The sequence below is a fragment of the Gossypium hirsutum genome, chromosome A04 (assembly GCF_007990345.1).
Source record: "Gossypium hirsutum isolate 1008001.06 chromosome A04, Gossypium_hirsutum_v2.1, whole genome shotgun sequence".
In the NCBI taxonomy this organism is placed as follows: domain Eukaryota; kingdom Viridiplantae; phylum Streptophyta; class Magnoliopsida; order Malvales; family Malvaceae; genus Gossypium; species Gossypium hirsutum.
In genome coordinates, this window is record NC_053427.1 from 64,392,236 (window position 1) to 64,409,486 (window position 17,251).

Here is a 17,251-nt window from a genome sequence, read left to right on the forward strand (position 1 = left end):
GATTGAACTTATATAATTAGGGGTCAAATAATTTATAATTAAGTTTCGAATTTACGCATATTAATTATTGTTGGATCTGGTACCCTAAGTGTAGTATTTTCATCTAAGTACTCTAGTTTTTTTTTTTGAACAGATTGATTAATAAAACAAATTCATTAATTACATTAATATACTTTGTGTAATTTTCCTAACATGGCTTTTGTATGCAAAGCAAAATGGAAGCAAATGTTGCTTATTGGTTGTCTAAATATTTAACTAATACTAAGTGGTATTACGTGGTCAAATCGTAGTCGAAAAGGCAACTTATATTAGTAGACGAACCTAAACATGCTCGTAGTCTAATCAGAAATGAGCAAACCGATCAAAAGACTAATATGTTGTCTAACAAGTTCAATTAGGGAGAAGCATTGTCTTGGGCATCGGAGTGGATGACTCCCAAAAGATAGAGATATGGATGTGGCTGATTGGACTGAAAGTACATCATATAGGACCCAAGCAGAATAGATTCAATATCCATTTATGGATTTATTCACTTCTAAAGTTCATTGTATGGCATACATAAATCCTGAGTGGATGGCAGACTATGTATGCGTGACTCGTACAATTTCATGAAAGTAAAAGCCTCAGTTCAAATAGATAAGGAACCAAAAGCTGGTGTTTTGGCTGTACAACTTCTATAGTATGCAAAGTCATTCACAAGAGTGGAATTTGTAGCCTAAAACATGGGTAAATGATATTCTGTCATTGGCATTATATGGTTGATGAAAAGTAAATGTGACACGTGTAAGACCCTTAACCTGTCTCCGTCGCTGGATTAGGGTTACAGAGTATTACCATTGTAACACCCATAACCCGTACCTATCATCGAAACAGGGTTTCAGAGTATTACCAGAATATTCAGAACATTTTACAGATAATTCTTTTAAATTACTATTCATTTACCAAGATCATTCAAAACATCTCTTAATTGGACCCTTGAGGTCCAATACGAGTATTAGAATCAAGTCGGGACTTAATCGGAAACACATAAAAATTTTCACAACATTTAAAAAATTTTCCAAGGTGCAGGGCTCACATGCCCTTGTGGTTTAGGGACACGCACGTGTGGTCAGGCCGTGTACTACACACTCCCGTGTCCCTAACCCGTGCAACTCTCTGACTTTTAAGGCATGAATAAATTGAAGTCACATGGCCAAGTCACACGCCTGTGTACTAGGCTGTGTGGCGAATTTTATTTTCAAAATTTAGGTGCAGTTTTCACACGACCGTGTAACACGCCTGTGTTCAAGGCCGTGTCAAGCACACGGCTGAGACACATACTCGTGTCTCTGCCAGTGTGCACAATTCTGAGCATTCTGTTTCTCATTTTTAAGATGTAGGGGACACGTGTCTGAACCACATGCCCATGTGACAGGCCATGTGTCACGCACGGCCAAGACACAAGCCCGTGTGTCTGCCTGAATGGATAAAATAAAGCCATTTCCTAGCCTCATTTGTCACCCAAAACTTACCATTTTCTTGGACCAAACTCACAAACATATATCCACCAATCCAATATCATATTCAAATAAATTTAGCCATCAACCATGTGGTATTATCTCATGCATCAAAGGATATAAGCTTACTCTTCACATAAACTTATATGCTAACATAATTCTAACAAACTAACACATAATAAACACTTATGCGATTACCAAAATATTACTTCAAAGATAGCCAAACTTAGACCATCACTAACCACTCCAATGGCTAGATTACAAAACAACAATTACAAGCCATCATTGGCCAAGTAAGCTTATACATGCCATTATACCAAAACGAGATTTCTATTTGTACCTAAATGAGATAGTGGATAGTGTGATGACTGCTCTGACCGACTTCCAGAGCACTATAAAACAGGGAAAAATTTAACGGAGTAGGCATTTTATGCTTAGTAAATTCGTATAACGAAAAATAAACTTACCATTCATATTCATTAATACAAGCATACATAGTCATACTTTCCATAAATTTTTGGATAAATTTACCTAAACACAAACACTTAATCAAACAAGTTAATCACATAACCACTATAAATATCAAGTAAACATAGATGGGCCCATCACATTACAAGCTTCTATTAATTTCACCTTTCCATACTTCAAGAGTCTTTTCTGCGGAACTATTGAACTTTCGATAGTTTTTCGGGTAATATACACATGTGCAAAAGTACCCATTAGGGTACATAATAAAAAGACACACTCTTGAGCCGTACATTTTGCAGTAGGATTACCAGTCTAGGTTAAATCCTACCAGTAGCATATGCTCTAGGGAGCTTAATATGGATTACCCATCCGGGCTACATCCAATTTATAACCTAAGCTCAAGAGGGCTTAGATTAGAATTACTCGTCCGGGCTAAATTCTATCTGCAACATATGCACTATTATTCTTAACCCATCGAAAATTCAACATTCAACCGGAAGAGGATAATTACACAATTTAAGACTATTTCATTATATATTTATATCATCTCACATATATCAACACAAAATCATACAATTCAATTCAAGCATATTAACATACATTTTTAAGTTACACAAACTTACCTTGACAATGGTTCGTATTTGAATTTCAACTAATCCGAAACCTTTTGCTTTCCTTGATCTAGTTCCGTGGTTGGCCTTTCCGGATCTATATGAATAAATTTAACTATTAATCTATCACATTTCATATGCATTTGCATTCGATTATATTCTAGGCAAAATTACCATATTGCTTTATCCTTTTCAAAAATTTCGATTTCGTCTTTAGGCCCGAAAAATGAAATTCATGCAATTTACTCCCTATTCTAAGCCTCACCGAAATTTCAACTTAAAGCTTACAACACTTATTTTTCATGGGTTTTACCACTTTTTCATTTTAGTCCCTAAATCAAGTTTTCATCAAAAATTGCTTTGTAAAAGTTGTTTATCTATGAATAACTTTTCATTTTCTACCATAAATTTCTAATTTTCAACATATTCATCCATGACTCAAATTTCATACCTTGATAACTTTTCAAATAAATCCCCTAAGTAGAAAGATTAGACTATCCCGATTCCAAAAATATAGAAATTACTAAAAACGGGACTTGATTTCATACCTTTGGAGCTTGAAAAGTTTTCTTCCTCTCTTTTAGGGTTTCCATAGAAAAATTGAGGAAGATGATATGAAGTTAGATGATTTTTTTTTCTTTTTAATTAATTATCATCTAATAATTTTATTGATTTCCAGTTTAGTCCCGACCATTTTCTAACTTTTCCATGGATGAGTCATTAAAATAGGTACTAACTACTCTTCAATAGTCTAATTACTATATAAGGACGTTAAGTTTTGAATTCCATAGCTATTTGATACCTATAGCTACTAGAACTCAACTTTTGTATTTTATGCAATTTAGTCCTTTCTCTAATTGAACACACGATCGGTAAAATTTTCGTACCAAAATTTTCATGTGACCTTCCTGTCATGATAGCAACCATAAAGTAAAATAAATTTTTATTTTTATTTTTATTTTTAGCTCGAATTTGTGGTCTCGAAACCACTGTTCTATTTTCATCGAAAATGGGCTATTACAACTCTCCCCCTTAGAAATTTTCGTCCTAAAAAATTCTTACCAAAGAAGAGATTAGGGTATTGTTTCCTTATAGTATCTTCAGGCTCCCAGGTAGCTTCCTCTAATCCATGCTGTTGCTAGAGAACTTTTACCAATGCCACCTTTTTATTTATTAGGTCTTTCGTCTCATATACCAGTATTTTAATCGGTTTCTCATTGAAAGTTATATTAGGTTGAATCTCAACTTCTGTTGGAGTAATAACGTGTGAAGGATTCGATCGATATCGTTGTAGCATGGACACATGGAACACATTATGAATTCTATCAAGCTCTGGTAGTAATGCTAACCGATATGCAACAGGGCCTATTCTTTCAATGATCTTAGATGGCCTGATGAACCGTGGACTCAGTTTTCCTTTTCGGCCGAATCGGAGAAATTTCTTCTAAGGTGACACTTTCAAGAATACTTTATAACCAACCTGAAATTCTATCTCTTTCTGCTTTAAATCGGTCTAAGACTTTTGATGGTCTGAGGCCACTTTTAAACTGTCTAAAATTATCTTCACCTTTTCTTCAGTTTTCCAGATCAAGTCAACTCCGTGTATCTTTTTCTCACTTAACTGTATCCAATACAATGGAGTTCTACATTTACAACCATATAGAGCCTCATACGGTGCCATTCTAATACTAGACTAATAACTGTTACTACAAGCAAATTCAATCAAAGGCAAGTATTTTTCCCAGTTACCTCCAAATTCAAGTATACAACACCGAAGCATGTCTTCTAAAATCTATATCACATGTTCAGATTATCCATCTGTTTGAGGATAGAATGCAATACTAAAGTGTAAACGAGTGCCAAGAGCTTCTTGCAACTTACTCCAAAATCGGGATGTAAACTAAGGATCTCTATCTGAAATAATAGAGATTGGCACTCCGTGTAGCCTTAATATCTCAGAGACATATAATTCAGCCAATCTATCCAATGAAAAATTCATACGTATCGGGATAAAGTGGGTAAACTTCGTTAAACAATCGACAATTACCTAGACGACATCTTTCTTTTTCGATGATAAAGGTAATCCCGTTACAAAATCCATGGTAACTCTTTCCTATTTCCATTCTGGTATTGTAATTGGCTGCAATAATCCCGAAGGTACTTGGTGTTCAGCCTTCACTTGTTGACATATCACACACTTAAATACAAATTCAAAAATATCTCGTTTCATTCCCGGCCACCAGTACATCTTTTTCAGATTGCCATACATCTTATTACTACCAGGATGGATAGACATGTTACCATTATGAGCTTCATTCAAAATCTTCTGTACTAGTTCTGAACTTTTCAATACACATACTTTGCCTCTGAATAATAAACAACCATCGGTCCCGACATGAAATTTTGAGTCAAGAGTCGATTCACTTTGTATCTGCTTTGCTTGCAATTATCATTTTTCTAACCTTCAGAGTTCTGTTGCAAAAGTGTCGGTCTAACTTTTAACTCAACTATTATTGAACCATCATCAGATAAAGACAACTGGTTGTTCAATGCCCGTAAGGAAAATAAGGATTTTCGGCTTAAGGTATCCGCCACTACATTAGCTTTCCCCAGATGATAATCAATAACGAGATCATAATCCTTCAATAATTCCAACCACCTACGTTGTCTCAAATTTAGTTCTTTCTGTGTCATTAAATACTTCAGACTTTTGTAATTCCTAAAGATGTGACATTTTTTACGAAAGAGATAGTGCAACCATATTTTCAATACAAAAACAATAGCTGCTAATTCAAGATCATGTACCGGGTAATTTCATTCATGCGGTTTTAGTTGCCTAGATGTATAAGCCACTACTTTGCCATCTTTCACCAATACACATTCCAAACCATTTAATGAGGCATTGCTATAGACTATAAATTCCGTACCCGATTCAAGTTGGACTAATACAGGCGCTTCCGTCAATAACTTTCAATATATCAAAACTCTGCTGGCACTTATCAGTCCACTCGAATTTCACTTCTTTTTGCAACAATTGAGTCATCGGAGAAGCTATCATTGAAACCCTTTGACAAATCTCCGATAATATCTCGCTAGTCCCAGAAAACTTCTAATTTTTGAAACATTAAATCTCCGATAATATCCCGCTAGTCCCAGAAAACTTCTAATTTTTGAAACATTCTTCGGTGGCTTCCAACTTTCAATAGCTGAAATTTTGTTTGGATCCACCCGAATACCCTCTGCAAATGCAACATGTCTAAGGAAACTAACTTCTCATAGCCAGAATTCACATTTACTGAATTTAGCATATAGCTATTTCTCACACAGAGTTTGCAATACAATTCTTAGATGCTCAACATGCTCATTCACATCCCGAGAGTAAACCAAAATATCATCAATAAAAACAACTACGAACTTGTCTAGGTATGGTCTAAAAATTCTGTTCATTAAATCCATAAATACCACCGGGGCATTTGTTAATCCGAATGGCATCACCAAAAACTCATAATGCCTGTATCTGGTTCTGGAAGCTGTCTTCGGCACATCTAAATCTTTTACTCGTAGCTAATAGTATCGAGATTGTAGATCAATTTTTGAAAATACAATGACACCTTTTAATTGATCAAACAAGTAATTTATTTGAGGCAACGGGTACTTATTCTTTACTATGAATTTATTAAGCTATCTTTAATCGATGCATAATCTCAATGATCCATCTTTCTTTTTTACAAACAATACCGGTACACCCCATGGTGAAAAGCTGGGTCGGGCAAACCCTTTATCAATCGACTCTTGCAATTGTACCTTCAACTCTTTCAATTCCGTGGGAGCCATTTTATATGGTGCTATAGATATCGACGTTGTCCTTGGTACAAGGTCTATGGAAAATTCCACCTCTGTAGTTAGAGGTAAACCGGGTAGTTCTTCTGGAAATACCTCAGGAAACTCACAAACAACCGACACTGACTAAATTTTCAACTCTAATTCTCTGGTATCCAGTACAATAGCAAGATCAGCCTCATCGCCCTTTTTAATATATCTTTGTGCTGATATTGCTGAAATCACATTAGACAACCCGTCCAATTTCTTAGATTCAACCCAGAGTAACTCACCATTCTGACACTTCAATAGAATGTATTTATGCTTACAATTTACCACTGCATTATGTTGGGTTAACCAATCTATTTCCAATATTACATCAAATTCATCAAAGGGTAATAACATCAAATTAGCCAAAAAATAATAACCCTCTATCATCAATGGGCAATTTTTACAAATTTTATCCACCATAACATGTTGAAGCAAGGAGTTTGAAACTTTAACCACAAATTCGGTGAATTCAACAATCATATTTTTGACAGACATAAATTTGGTGCATATATATGAGTACGTGGAACCAAGATCAATCAAAGCAATAATATCAGTATCAAGAAGATAGAATGTACCAGTGATAACATCTAGTGCCGAAGCATCTTCCCTTACACATAATGCATATGTTCTTGCCAGAGCTCGAGCGTCAGATTTAGTTGTTGAATCTTTTACAGCATTACGACTACCACCGACATTTCTGGAATACCGTGCTGGTCTACCCCTCGAGACAGGATTACTCGGCTTCGAGGTCTGTTCAATGTCTTTCTCAACCCTTTCCGGGCAGTCTTTAAAAAAATGGTTGAGAGAACCACACTTAAAGCAAGCCCCACTTCTCATCTGGCACTCTTTGAAATGCAATTTATTATAGACATTGCATTGTGGTTTGGGGTTTCCAACACTACCAACATTGGTTGTTAAGGGATACGAAGACCTCGGGTTAGTGCATTTAAAACTTTGTTCCTTTCTTGAATACTCCCTTGAGGTAGCAAAACGCTCGTGATAATTCTTGGTTTTATTTGAAGCAGATGATTGCGTCTTGTTCATAAATCTTTTGTTCGGAACCCGAGCTTCCTTTTCCGCTTGCCTTTTTTCTTTGCTTAATTCCTCGGCCTTGTGTGCTCATTCAGCCAAAACCACGAATTCTCTTAGTTCCAGAATTTTAATCAACAGCTTGATATCTTCGTTTAGTCCTTCTTCAAATCGTTTACACATTTCGGCCTCAGTTTGAACCCATTCACTAGCATACTTGCTCAATCTAACAAATTGTCATATTTCCCTGTTTGAGATCTAGAAATTCTTTTTTTTTTTCTGGTCTAGGAATCTCTAACTAATATACTTCTTTTTAAACTCTGTTTGGAAAAATTCCCATGTAATATTTTCCCTTGGTACCACAGAAGATATGGTTTTCCACCAATGGTAGGCTGTGTCTTTCAGCAAAGGTACCGCACATTTCAGACATTCGGCTGGAGTACATGATAATTCATCTAGAACTCGAATAGTATTTTCCAGCCAGAACTCATCCCTTTTTGGATCGTCATTGGCTGTGGCCCTAAATTCTTCAGCCCCATGTTTTCTGATTTTATCCACTAGAGCCTTACCATCATGTTGTGAAGCAGGTGGGGGAGGTCGTTGAATACTAGGGTTTGTTCTCATATATTCATTAAACCATTCATCCATCAATTCAAAGAAGACTGCTTTCGCAGCCTCACTTCGGTCCTTAGATATGGGCCTTCTACTACCACTAGATGCAGCTCGTTGAACAGAAGCTTGAGCATCACTCTCAGCTTCCTCAGCCTCAGCTCTACCTTGGTTGGAAGACATTAGTATATGAAAATACATTTAAAAGTGGTCAGGAGATATCACAGTATCATAATTTATATAATAGCATGTATAGCTAGACTCGTACTTGCTACGTTAGTCTAAGAATCGACTAAACCGTAGCTCTGATACCACTAAATGTAACACCTCTAACTCTGTACCGATCGTCGGAACAAGGTTTCAGAGTATTACCAAAATATTCAAAACATTTTACAGATAATTCTTATAAATTACTATTCATTTACCGAGATCATTCAAAACGTCCCTTAATTGGACCTTCAAGGTCCAATACAAGCATTAGAATCAAGTCAGGACTTAATCGAAAACTCATAAAATTTTTTGCAACATTTCAAAAATCTTCCAAGGTGCAGGGCTCACACGCCAGTGTCCCTAACCCGTGTAACTCTCTGGCTTTTAAGGCATGAAGAAATTGAAGTCACACGGCCACGTCACACGCCCGTGTGCTAGGCCGTGTGGAAAATTTTATTTTTGAAATTTAGGTGCAGTTTTCACACGGCCGTGTAACACGCCTGTGTTCAAGGCCATGTCAACCTTTTGTTTTTAATAACCTTCTTTCTAATAGTCAAGTATTGGAGAAAATGTGATTCTTGCTTTTGATTTTAATGATTTCTTAAGATTGGCACTCTAATAACTGTGAGATTTCTGGATCTATTCTACCGAGTTATTTGATCTATTCGGTTACTTGAAGATGCACGGTATATTAAAGAAGATTAGTTTATTTGTGTTATTTATAATATTCGTGATATTATTAGTATTTTCATAATATTATTATTAATGATATTCTTTATTTTTATTTTTTATTAGAATCGAAAATTTTAATTAGAATAGAAAAGTGGAATAAAAGTTTTAAAAAAAATATTGCATTCAGACAATCATACAATATGGGGTAGTTTGAATTCTTATTGAGGCTTTTTCTTCCTAAATTATTTATTTATTTCATATAGCATATAGAAGGAAATTGATTTCATATAGAAAGTATAGATAGATTACTATATATTGATTCAACCAATGACTATTCATTTGAGACACATGCCCGTGTCTCTGCCCGTGTGCCTAATTCTGAGCATTCTATTTCTCATTTGTAAGATGCAGGGGACACACGGCTGGACCACATGCCCATGTGACAAGCCGTGTGTCTGCCTGGGTGGACAAAATAAAATTATTTCCTAGCCTCATTTGCCACCCAAAACTTACCATTTTCCTTCACCAACTCACAAACATATATCCACCAATCCAATAACTTATTCACATAAATTTAGCCATCAACCATGTGGTATTATCTCATGCATCAAAGGATATAAACTTACTCTTAACATAAACTTATATGCTAACATAATTCCAACAAACTAACACATAATAAGCACTTATGTGATTACCAAAATATTACTTCAAAGATAGCCAAAATTAGACCATCACTAGCCACTCCAGTGGCTAGATTACAAAACAACAATTACAAGCCATCATTGGCCAAATAAGCTTATACATGTCATTATACCAAAACGAGATTTCTATTTGTACCAAAATGAGATAGTGGATAGTGTGATGACTGCTTCGACCGACTTCCAACCTTCGCGAGCTTTGAGCACTATCAAACAGGGAAAAATTTAACGGAGTAAGCATTTTATGCTTAGTAAGTTTGTATAACGAAAAATAAACTTACCATTCATATTCATCAATACAAGCATACATAGTCATAATTTCCATAAATTTTTGGATAAGTTTACCTAAACACACACTTAATCAAATAATTTAATCACATAACCACTATAAATATCAAGTAAACATAGATAAGCTTATCACATTACAAGCTTCCATTAATTTCACCTTTCCATACTTCAAGAGTGTTTTTTGCTGAACTATTGAGCTTTCGATGGTTGTTCAGGTAATATACACATGTGCAAAAGTACCCATTAGGGTACATAATAAAAAGGCACACTCTTGAGCCGTACATTTTGAAGTAGGATTACCAGTCCAGGCTAAATCCTACCAGTAGCATATGCTCTAAGGAGCTTAATATGGATTACCCATCCGGGATAAATCCAATTTATAACCTAATCTCAAGAGGGCTTACATTAGAATTACCCGTTCGGGCTAAATTCTATTTGCAACATATGCAGTATTATTCTTAACCCATCGAAAAGTCAACATTCAACCGGAAGAGGATAATTACACAATTTAAGACTATTTCATTATATATATCATTTCACATATATCAACACAAAATCATACAATTCAATCCAAGCATATTAACATACATTTTTAAGTTACACGAACTTACCTTGAAAATGATTTGTATTTGAATTTCAACTAATCCGAAGCCTTTTGCTTTCCTCGATCTAGTTCCGTGGTTGGTCTTTTCGGATCTGTATGGATAAATTTAACTATTAATCTATCATATTTCATATACATTTGTAACACCCTTATCCCGTATCCGTCACCGGAATAGGTAAAGGGGCATTACCGGACTTGAAACTCATATCAGAACAGTAAATTTTTTTTTCATTTTCTTGAAGTAAAGATCATTCAATTGGATAATTGGTAGACACAACCAGGGATAAAATTTAAAAAACTTATAAAAGTAAACATTAATAAGATGTCATATTCGCATAGCTTATATACATTAACCAAAATATCCTCCCACTACTAGTCTATTCTATACATGCCATAAGATAATCCAAAACATAGCAGTACCAAATAGTGGATAGTGATAGTGTGACTAGTTGCTGACGATCCCCGAGCCTGTAGATTCCAAATGAGATCTATAAAACAGAGGAAACAAAGTACACGGAGTAAGCATTACAATGCTTAGTAAGTTTTAAGCAGTGTCAACAGATAACAATCAAATTATAACATAGTTGTTCGTATTTTTATTTCACTCTTCCTTCGGGCATACCATCCCTTTACCGAATATGCACATCTCATCATATATAATAGGCAGATAAATTCTCACTTGATAGTGATCTCTTATAAACATAGGTACATTACATATTTTCACCTAACTTTCCACATTGACCAAATGCACAATAATCATAGAACAGTCTTATTGCTTTACTCACATGTACATCACATAACGACCTTGTGATTTAGTCCAGATCAAGCTTAAATATAATCTCAAAATACATACATGACCAACTTAACGCATTGAACGTATTTATTACCAATTGTTACTGTGAAGTCGTATAATCTTATGCTTTACTCGAATCTTCAGCGAAACCTTTAGCTCGAATAGTCCCCACACGTAGTTATCGGGTCTTACCCGGACAAAATCTCCACACGTAGTCATCGGGTCTTACCCGGAATATATTTCCAAGTTTCATGTACATTTAATCACATGTTACAACATTCACATCGACTGTCATATTTGTAATTCATTTGCCTCATCAAATATCTAATAATACACACCTTTCACATTTGGTCATTCGGCCACAATATACACACATCTCCTACATATTTCACATTAGCCATTCGGCTTTACCAAATATACATATCTCATACATATTTCACACTAGCCATTCGGCTTTACCACATATACATATCTCATACATATTTCACACTAGCCATTCGGCTTTACCACATATACATATCTCATATATATTTCACATTAGCCATTCGGCTTTATCACATATATATATCTCATACATATTTCATATTAGCCATTCGGCTTTACCACATATACATATCTCATACATATTTCACATTAGCCATTCGGCTTTACCACATATATATATCTCATACATATTTCATATTAGCCATTCGGCTTTACCACATATACATATCTCATACATATTTCACACTAGCCATTCAGCTTTACCACATATACATATCTCATACATATTTCACACTAGCCATTCGGCTTTACCACACATATATATATTTGTCTTGTACATCAATTTCAGCAATAGCTTATAAGCAACTCAAATAGTTTCATCAATGTTTACAACAAAATCACATATTCACTGCAAGCTGTTTTCCTGAGCAATAGTCACTAAATTATTTATAACTAGAGCTACAAAACTCAAAATCAATTGCCGTTAATTTTCACTGAATATAGACTCATATATATTACATCCATAAAATTTTAAGAATTTTAGGTTTGGCCAATCAATACCAGATTTTTCTTAAAGTTTCCCCTGTTTCACTGTTTGACTAATCTGACCAGTCTTCACTACGAATCAAATTTCTCATTGTACAGAATTCAAAATATGTTCTATTTGATTTCATTTGAAACTAGGCTCATTAAGGAGTCTAAGAATATAAATTTTATCTTGTAACCATTTTTGTACAAATTATAGTGATTTTCTAAAAACAGAACAGGGGATTTCGGAGTCATTCTGACACTGTCTCACACAACTTTAAATATCTCTTTATAGGAAATTTCTTTGCTTACACGGTCTCTTTTATAAGAAACTAGACTAATTAATCTTTGATTACATATTTTATTCAGCCTATAATTCCACACCAAAAATTTATAGTGATTTTCTAAAATCACGTTACTGCTGCTGTCCTGAGCAAATTATTACAATTTGCTCTTAAATTTCCAAGTCCAAACACTTATGAACTTACCATTTGAGTTTAAGACATATCATGGCCACATCATATCTTATGAAATCAACTCATTATGTCCTATTATGATTGACTTTACTCAACGTTTAATCACTTAAAACTTACCTCGAAAGTGGTCGACGACTAGATATCCACGGCTATTCGTTTACTTTCTCTTTTCCCCTATCCGACTTTGATCCTCTTTGCTCTTAAGCTTAAGTAAAACAATAGATTTGCTTAAGTACTTAACTAATATTATTCACTTAACAATCACATTTGGCTATCACATATCATTTAATTTACATCTAAAACAATAGATTTCAATATGTATCATATTTAATAAAACATGCCATGATTCGATTTCATGCTTATTTAATTTATATCTAATTCACATTCACAAGTAAAGAGTCACTTAATTTATCATGCTTCCTTATACATGAATTTAATCATATTGCCGAATGTCCTTATGTGTACATGGTACATACATAAGGCATATATATATATACCTATATATGACCATTACAATTTAAACATTTAATCATAATCGGCAAGCTTTATTTCAACTATTTAAGGTGCAAACATCAATTAACAAACAAACATTATCAACCCATTTTTATTACACGTTTTCCCCAACTTAACACCCCCAAATTATCAAACTTTAACAAGTTTAAAACTCATCTAATGACCTTTTATAAACTAAGACATCAACCATTCAAATTCAACTCATCACAACATGGCCGAATACACATTTCTCCTACTTCCATTCTAAATAAAAGTTTATCAAGCTTCCATCTTCATTTAACTATGTACCATTTAGAACTATCAATACTTTACACCCTTTAACAAATTATAATCAATTGCCAAATGCATCTTTGACAATTTAAACCACACAACTCAAATTCTTACAATTTAAGCTTAGAAATTTCTATTCATGTAAATTTTAGCAACATGGAGTCCATTAAACACTCCAAAATTCCATTTGAAAAAACAATTGTTCAACCTTCTAGCATAATTTCAATCTGGACAGCAAGCATTATTTAACATTCAGGCTGTTTTATTAGACCATCCGAATGGCTTAATTATCACCAATTTATAGCCCCTTGAACAATGAATTAAACCCATTCGATTAGCAACAAAAACTAATATTTAACAACCATTGTTTTCTTTTATTTCAAACATGCAGCAGACCAATTCCTCCACATATTACAGCACATTCAAATCAGCATTTACATGCTGGAACAATTTGTTTTCAAGCTGCAGTTTCCAGCAGTCATTTATGCATTTAATTGTCAAATTGTTACGTCACTACTAACAACTGAAACTTAGTAAGAATAACATAATATTTTAGCTATTAGACTCAATTTATCAACCCCTAATCGGCATGAAAATAGAACCATTAATTTGTTCAAATTTTGGACAGCATAACGAAGGCACAAAATTGGATAGTAGTAATTTTTACAACTAATCAAAGAGCTTTTCTTTTCTACAACCCGCATTCATGCCTTCCAACCACAATCCATCATCATTTTTCTTTACAACAAAGTTAAAGATAGAGGGGAGCTTAGAAAACTTACCAACTTAGGATACAACTCTTAAACAAGCTAAATCCTTAGTTTCCTTCAACATGCAAACTGTCTCCATTTTTCTTTTTGTTGCAGCCCTCTTCTTCTTCTTCGATGGATTACCGAGTTACTTGAAATTTCAGCTACCTAACTAGCTAAAATCATAGTTTTTCCTCCTTCTAGCCATCTTCTAAGCCAAAAATTAAAGCAACCAAACTTTCTTCTTCCTCCCTCAAGTCACGGCAATGGAGGAGCAAGGGTGAGACAACTTTGGTTTCTCCTCCCATTAACTAGTATTTTATTATTTCTCACACAACATTTTAACACAAAATGTTTATAATATGTTTTAACCCCTAGCATGGCCGGCCACTACCTAACATTTTGGGTAATTTGACATGCAAGTACAAGCATTTCCTAACATGCATTAATAGATCCTTATAGATTAACCTATCACATTTCAAAAGTGTCACACATAAGTCCTATTTAATAAAATTCACTTTCAATTAACAAAATTCAAACATGAAATTTTCACACATGCATATATACATATAATAAGCATCAAGTATGACGGTTAATTATTTTTATGACTCGGTTTTGTGGTCCCGAAACCACTTTCCGACTAGGGTCACATTAGGGGTGTCATGTAACACCCCGAACCCGAGACCGACACCGGAGTCGGACACGAGATGTTAACAAACTTTGAAAAAAATTTTCCAGACACTGCCCAGTCTGAGTACTAGTCGCTTCAAAAATCATATCTTGAGTTTCACAACTCGAAATTCAGTTTTGTGATTTTTCCCTGAAACTAGACTCATGTCCCCACCTATGTATTTTTTTCTAGAATTTTTGGTCGGGCCAATTAGTACAGTTTATTAGTCAAATTCTCCCATGTTACAGGGGTCGACTACACTGACCTTTTCCCATTACGACTTGGATATCTCTCTGCACAGAGCTTCAATACTGATGCCGTTTGTTTCTATGGAAACTAGACTCAGAGAGGAATCCATACATATATGGTATGACCCCTAATTATCTCTGGTCAATTTATAGTGAATTTCCAAAGGCGGAACAGGGAATCCAGAAACTGTTCTGGCCCTGTTCCACAAGAACCCGAATATCTCTTACTGTACTGTTCCTATGATTGTTTCGTTACTTCCATATGAAAGTAGATTCATCAAGGTTCGATTACATAATTTAATCACTATTTAATTCCACTCCTACGAATTCTTGTGATTTTTCCAATCCACACCACTGCTGCTATCAGCTTCTGTTTTCAAAGTAAACCTTACCTAATTTGGGGTTTCATGGACCAACTAGGGCCTTGTCAAACATAAGCCCACATATGATCATACTTAGCCATTCCAGTGGCTGATCATTTGCTCAACACTTCCATTCCAACTATAGTTACATCATGAAACCATTTATACATTCATAAACACGAATGGTCTAATGCCATACTCCACTTCTACAAGCCATTTTCGCATGGCTGTACACTTATACATTTCATAAAGTACTCGAAAGACAACAATGGGTAGTCCTATACATGCCATATCAAAATTCAACCAAAATAGTACCCAAAAGAGCCTTTGATAGTGTGGGCGACTTTGACGTCAAGATCCCGAGTCCGATAGCTGGAGAACCAAAAAATCTATAAAACAGAGGAGCAATGGAACGAAGTAAGCAATTTATGCTTAGTAAGTTTTGAGCAAGAAATTCCAGCATAAACAAAGAATAACACACATTTAGCTAAATGGAATATTTCATAATACGCAATTTACCGATATCAAACTTGCTTCACAACATTAACAACCCTTATGTACATACACAATAGACTAACTTAGCCGAAGGCCGGTAGCTCGTTTATCAACTGAGCGAACATTTATTTGTAAGGGCTCGATTAAATTCAACACATACGTAACATATCCCCATATTGGGATGTTTTTCGAGTATTCGCTGGAATTTTACAGCAAGCTCATTCATTATCAAATCTCGTACCTTCGGGATTTAACCGGATATAGCTCCTCGTTCAAATGCCTTCGGGACATAGCCCGGTTTTAGTAACTCACACAATGCCTTCGGGACATAACCCGGATTTAACAACTCGCACGAATGCCTTCGGGACTTAACCCGGATTTAATAACTCGCACGAATGCCTTCGGGACTTAACCCGGATTTAGTATCTCGCACAAAGGCCTTCGGATCTTAGTCCGGATATATTCACTTAGCACAAAGCCTTCGGGACTTAGCCCGGACAGCATTCAATTAATCATGCACATCTAACAATAATTCATGGCACATTCATATTTCATTTTCATTTGCGAAACTCAAACACAAGGCACATATCATCCTTGCACATTCGGCTCAATAGCCTCACATAGAGCATGATTTAATCACATCGTAATTTAAGCTCTCTTACTCAAGAACTTACCTCGGGTGTTGTCGAACGATTCCGCTAGCTATTCAACCACTTTTTCCTTCCCTTTATCGGATTTATTTCCCCTTTGCTCTTGAGCTTAATCAAACAAATAAATTGATTTCATCATTTAGGCATCAAAAAGATGAACACAAGGCACTTAGCCCATATTTATACATTTGACATTAAAGTCTCAAACATGCAAAAATCATGCATCAACACAACATATTAGCTAATTTCTTTCCCCTTGGCCGAATATGCATGTCTATTTTTGGGGTCGATTTCAACACTTAATACACACATATACACACTAGTAAAGCATCCTCCCCCTTTTCATCAATTTAACACATGCATTGCTCATTAACATGCAAAGTTACATTCGGCCTTAGCACACATCTTGCTAGCCGATTCTTCTCCATTTAGCAACCAATGCACATATGTGCTCACACA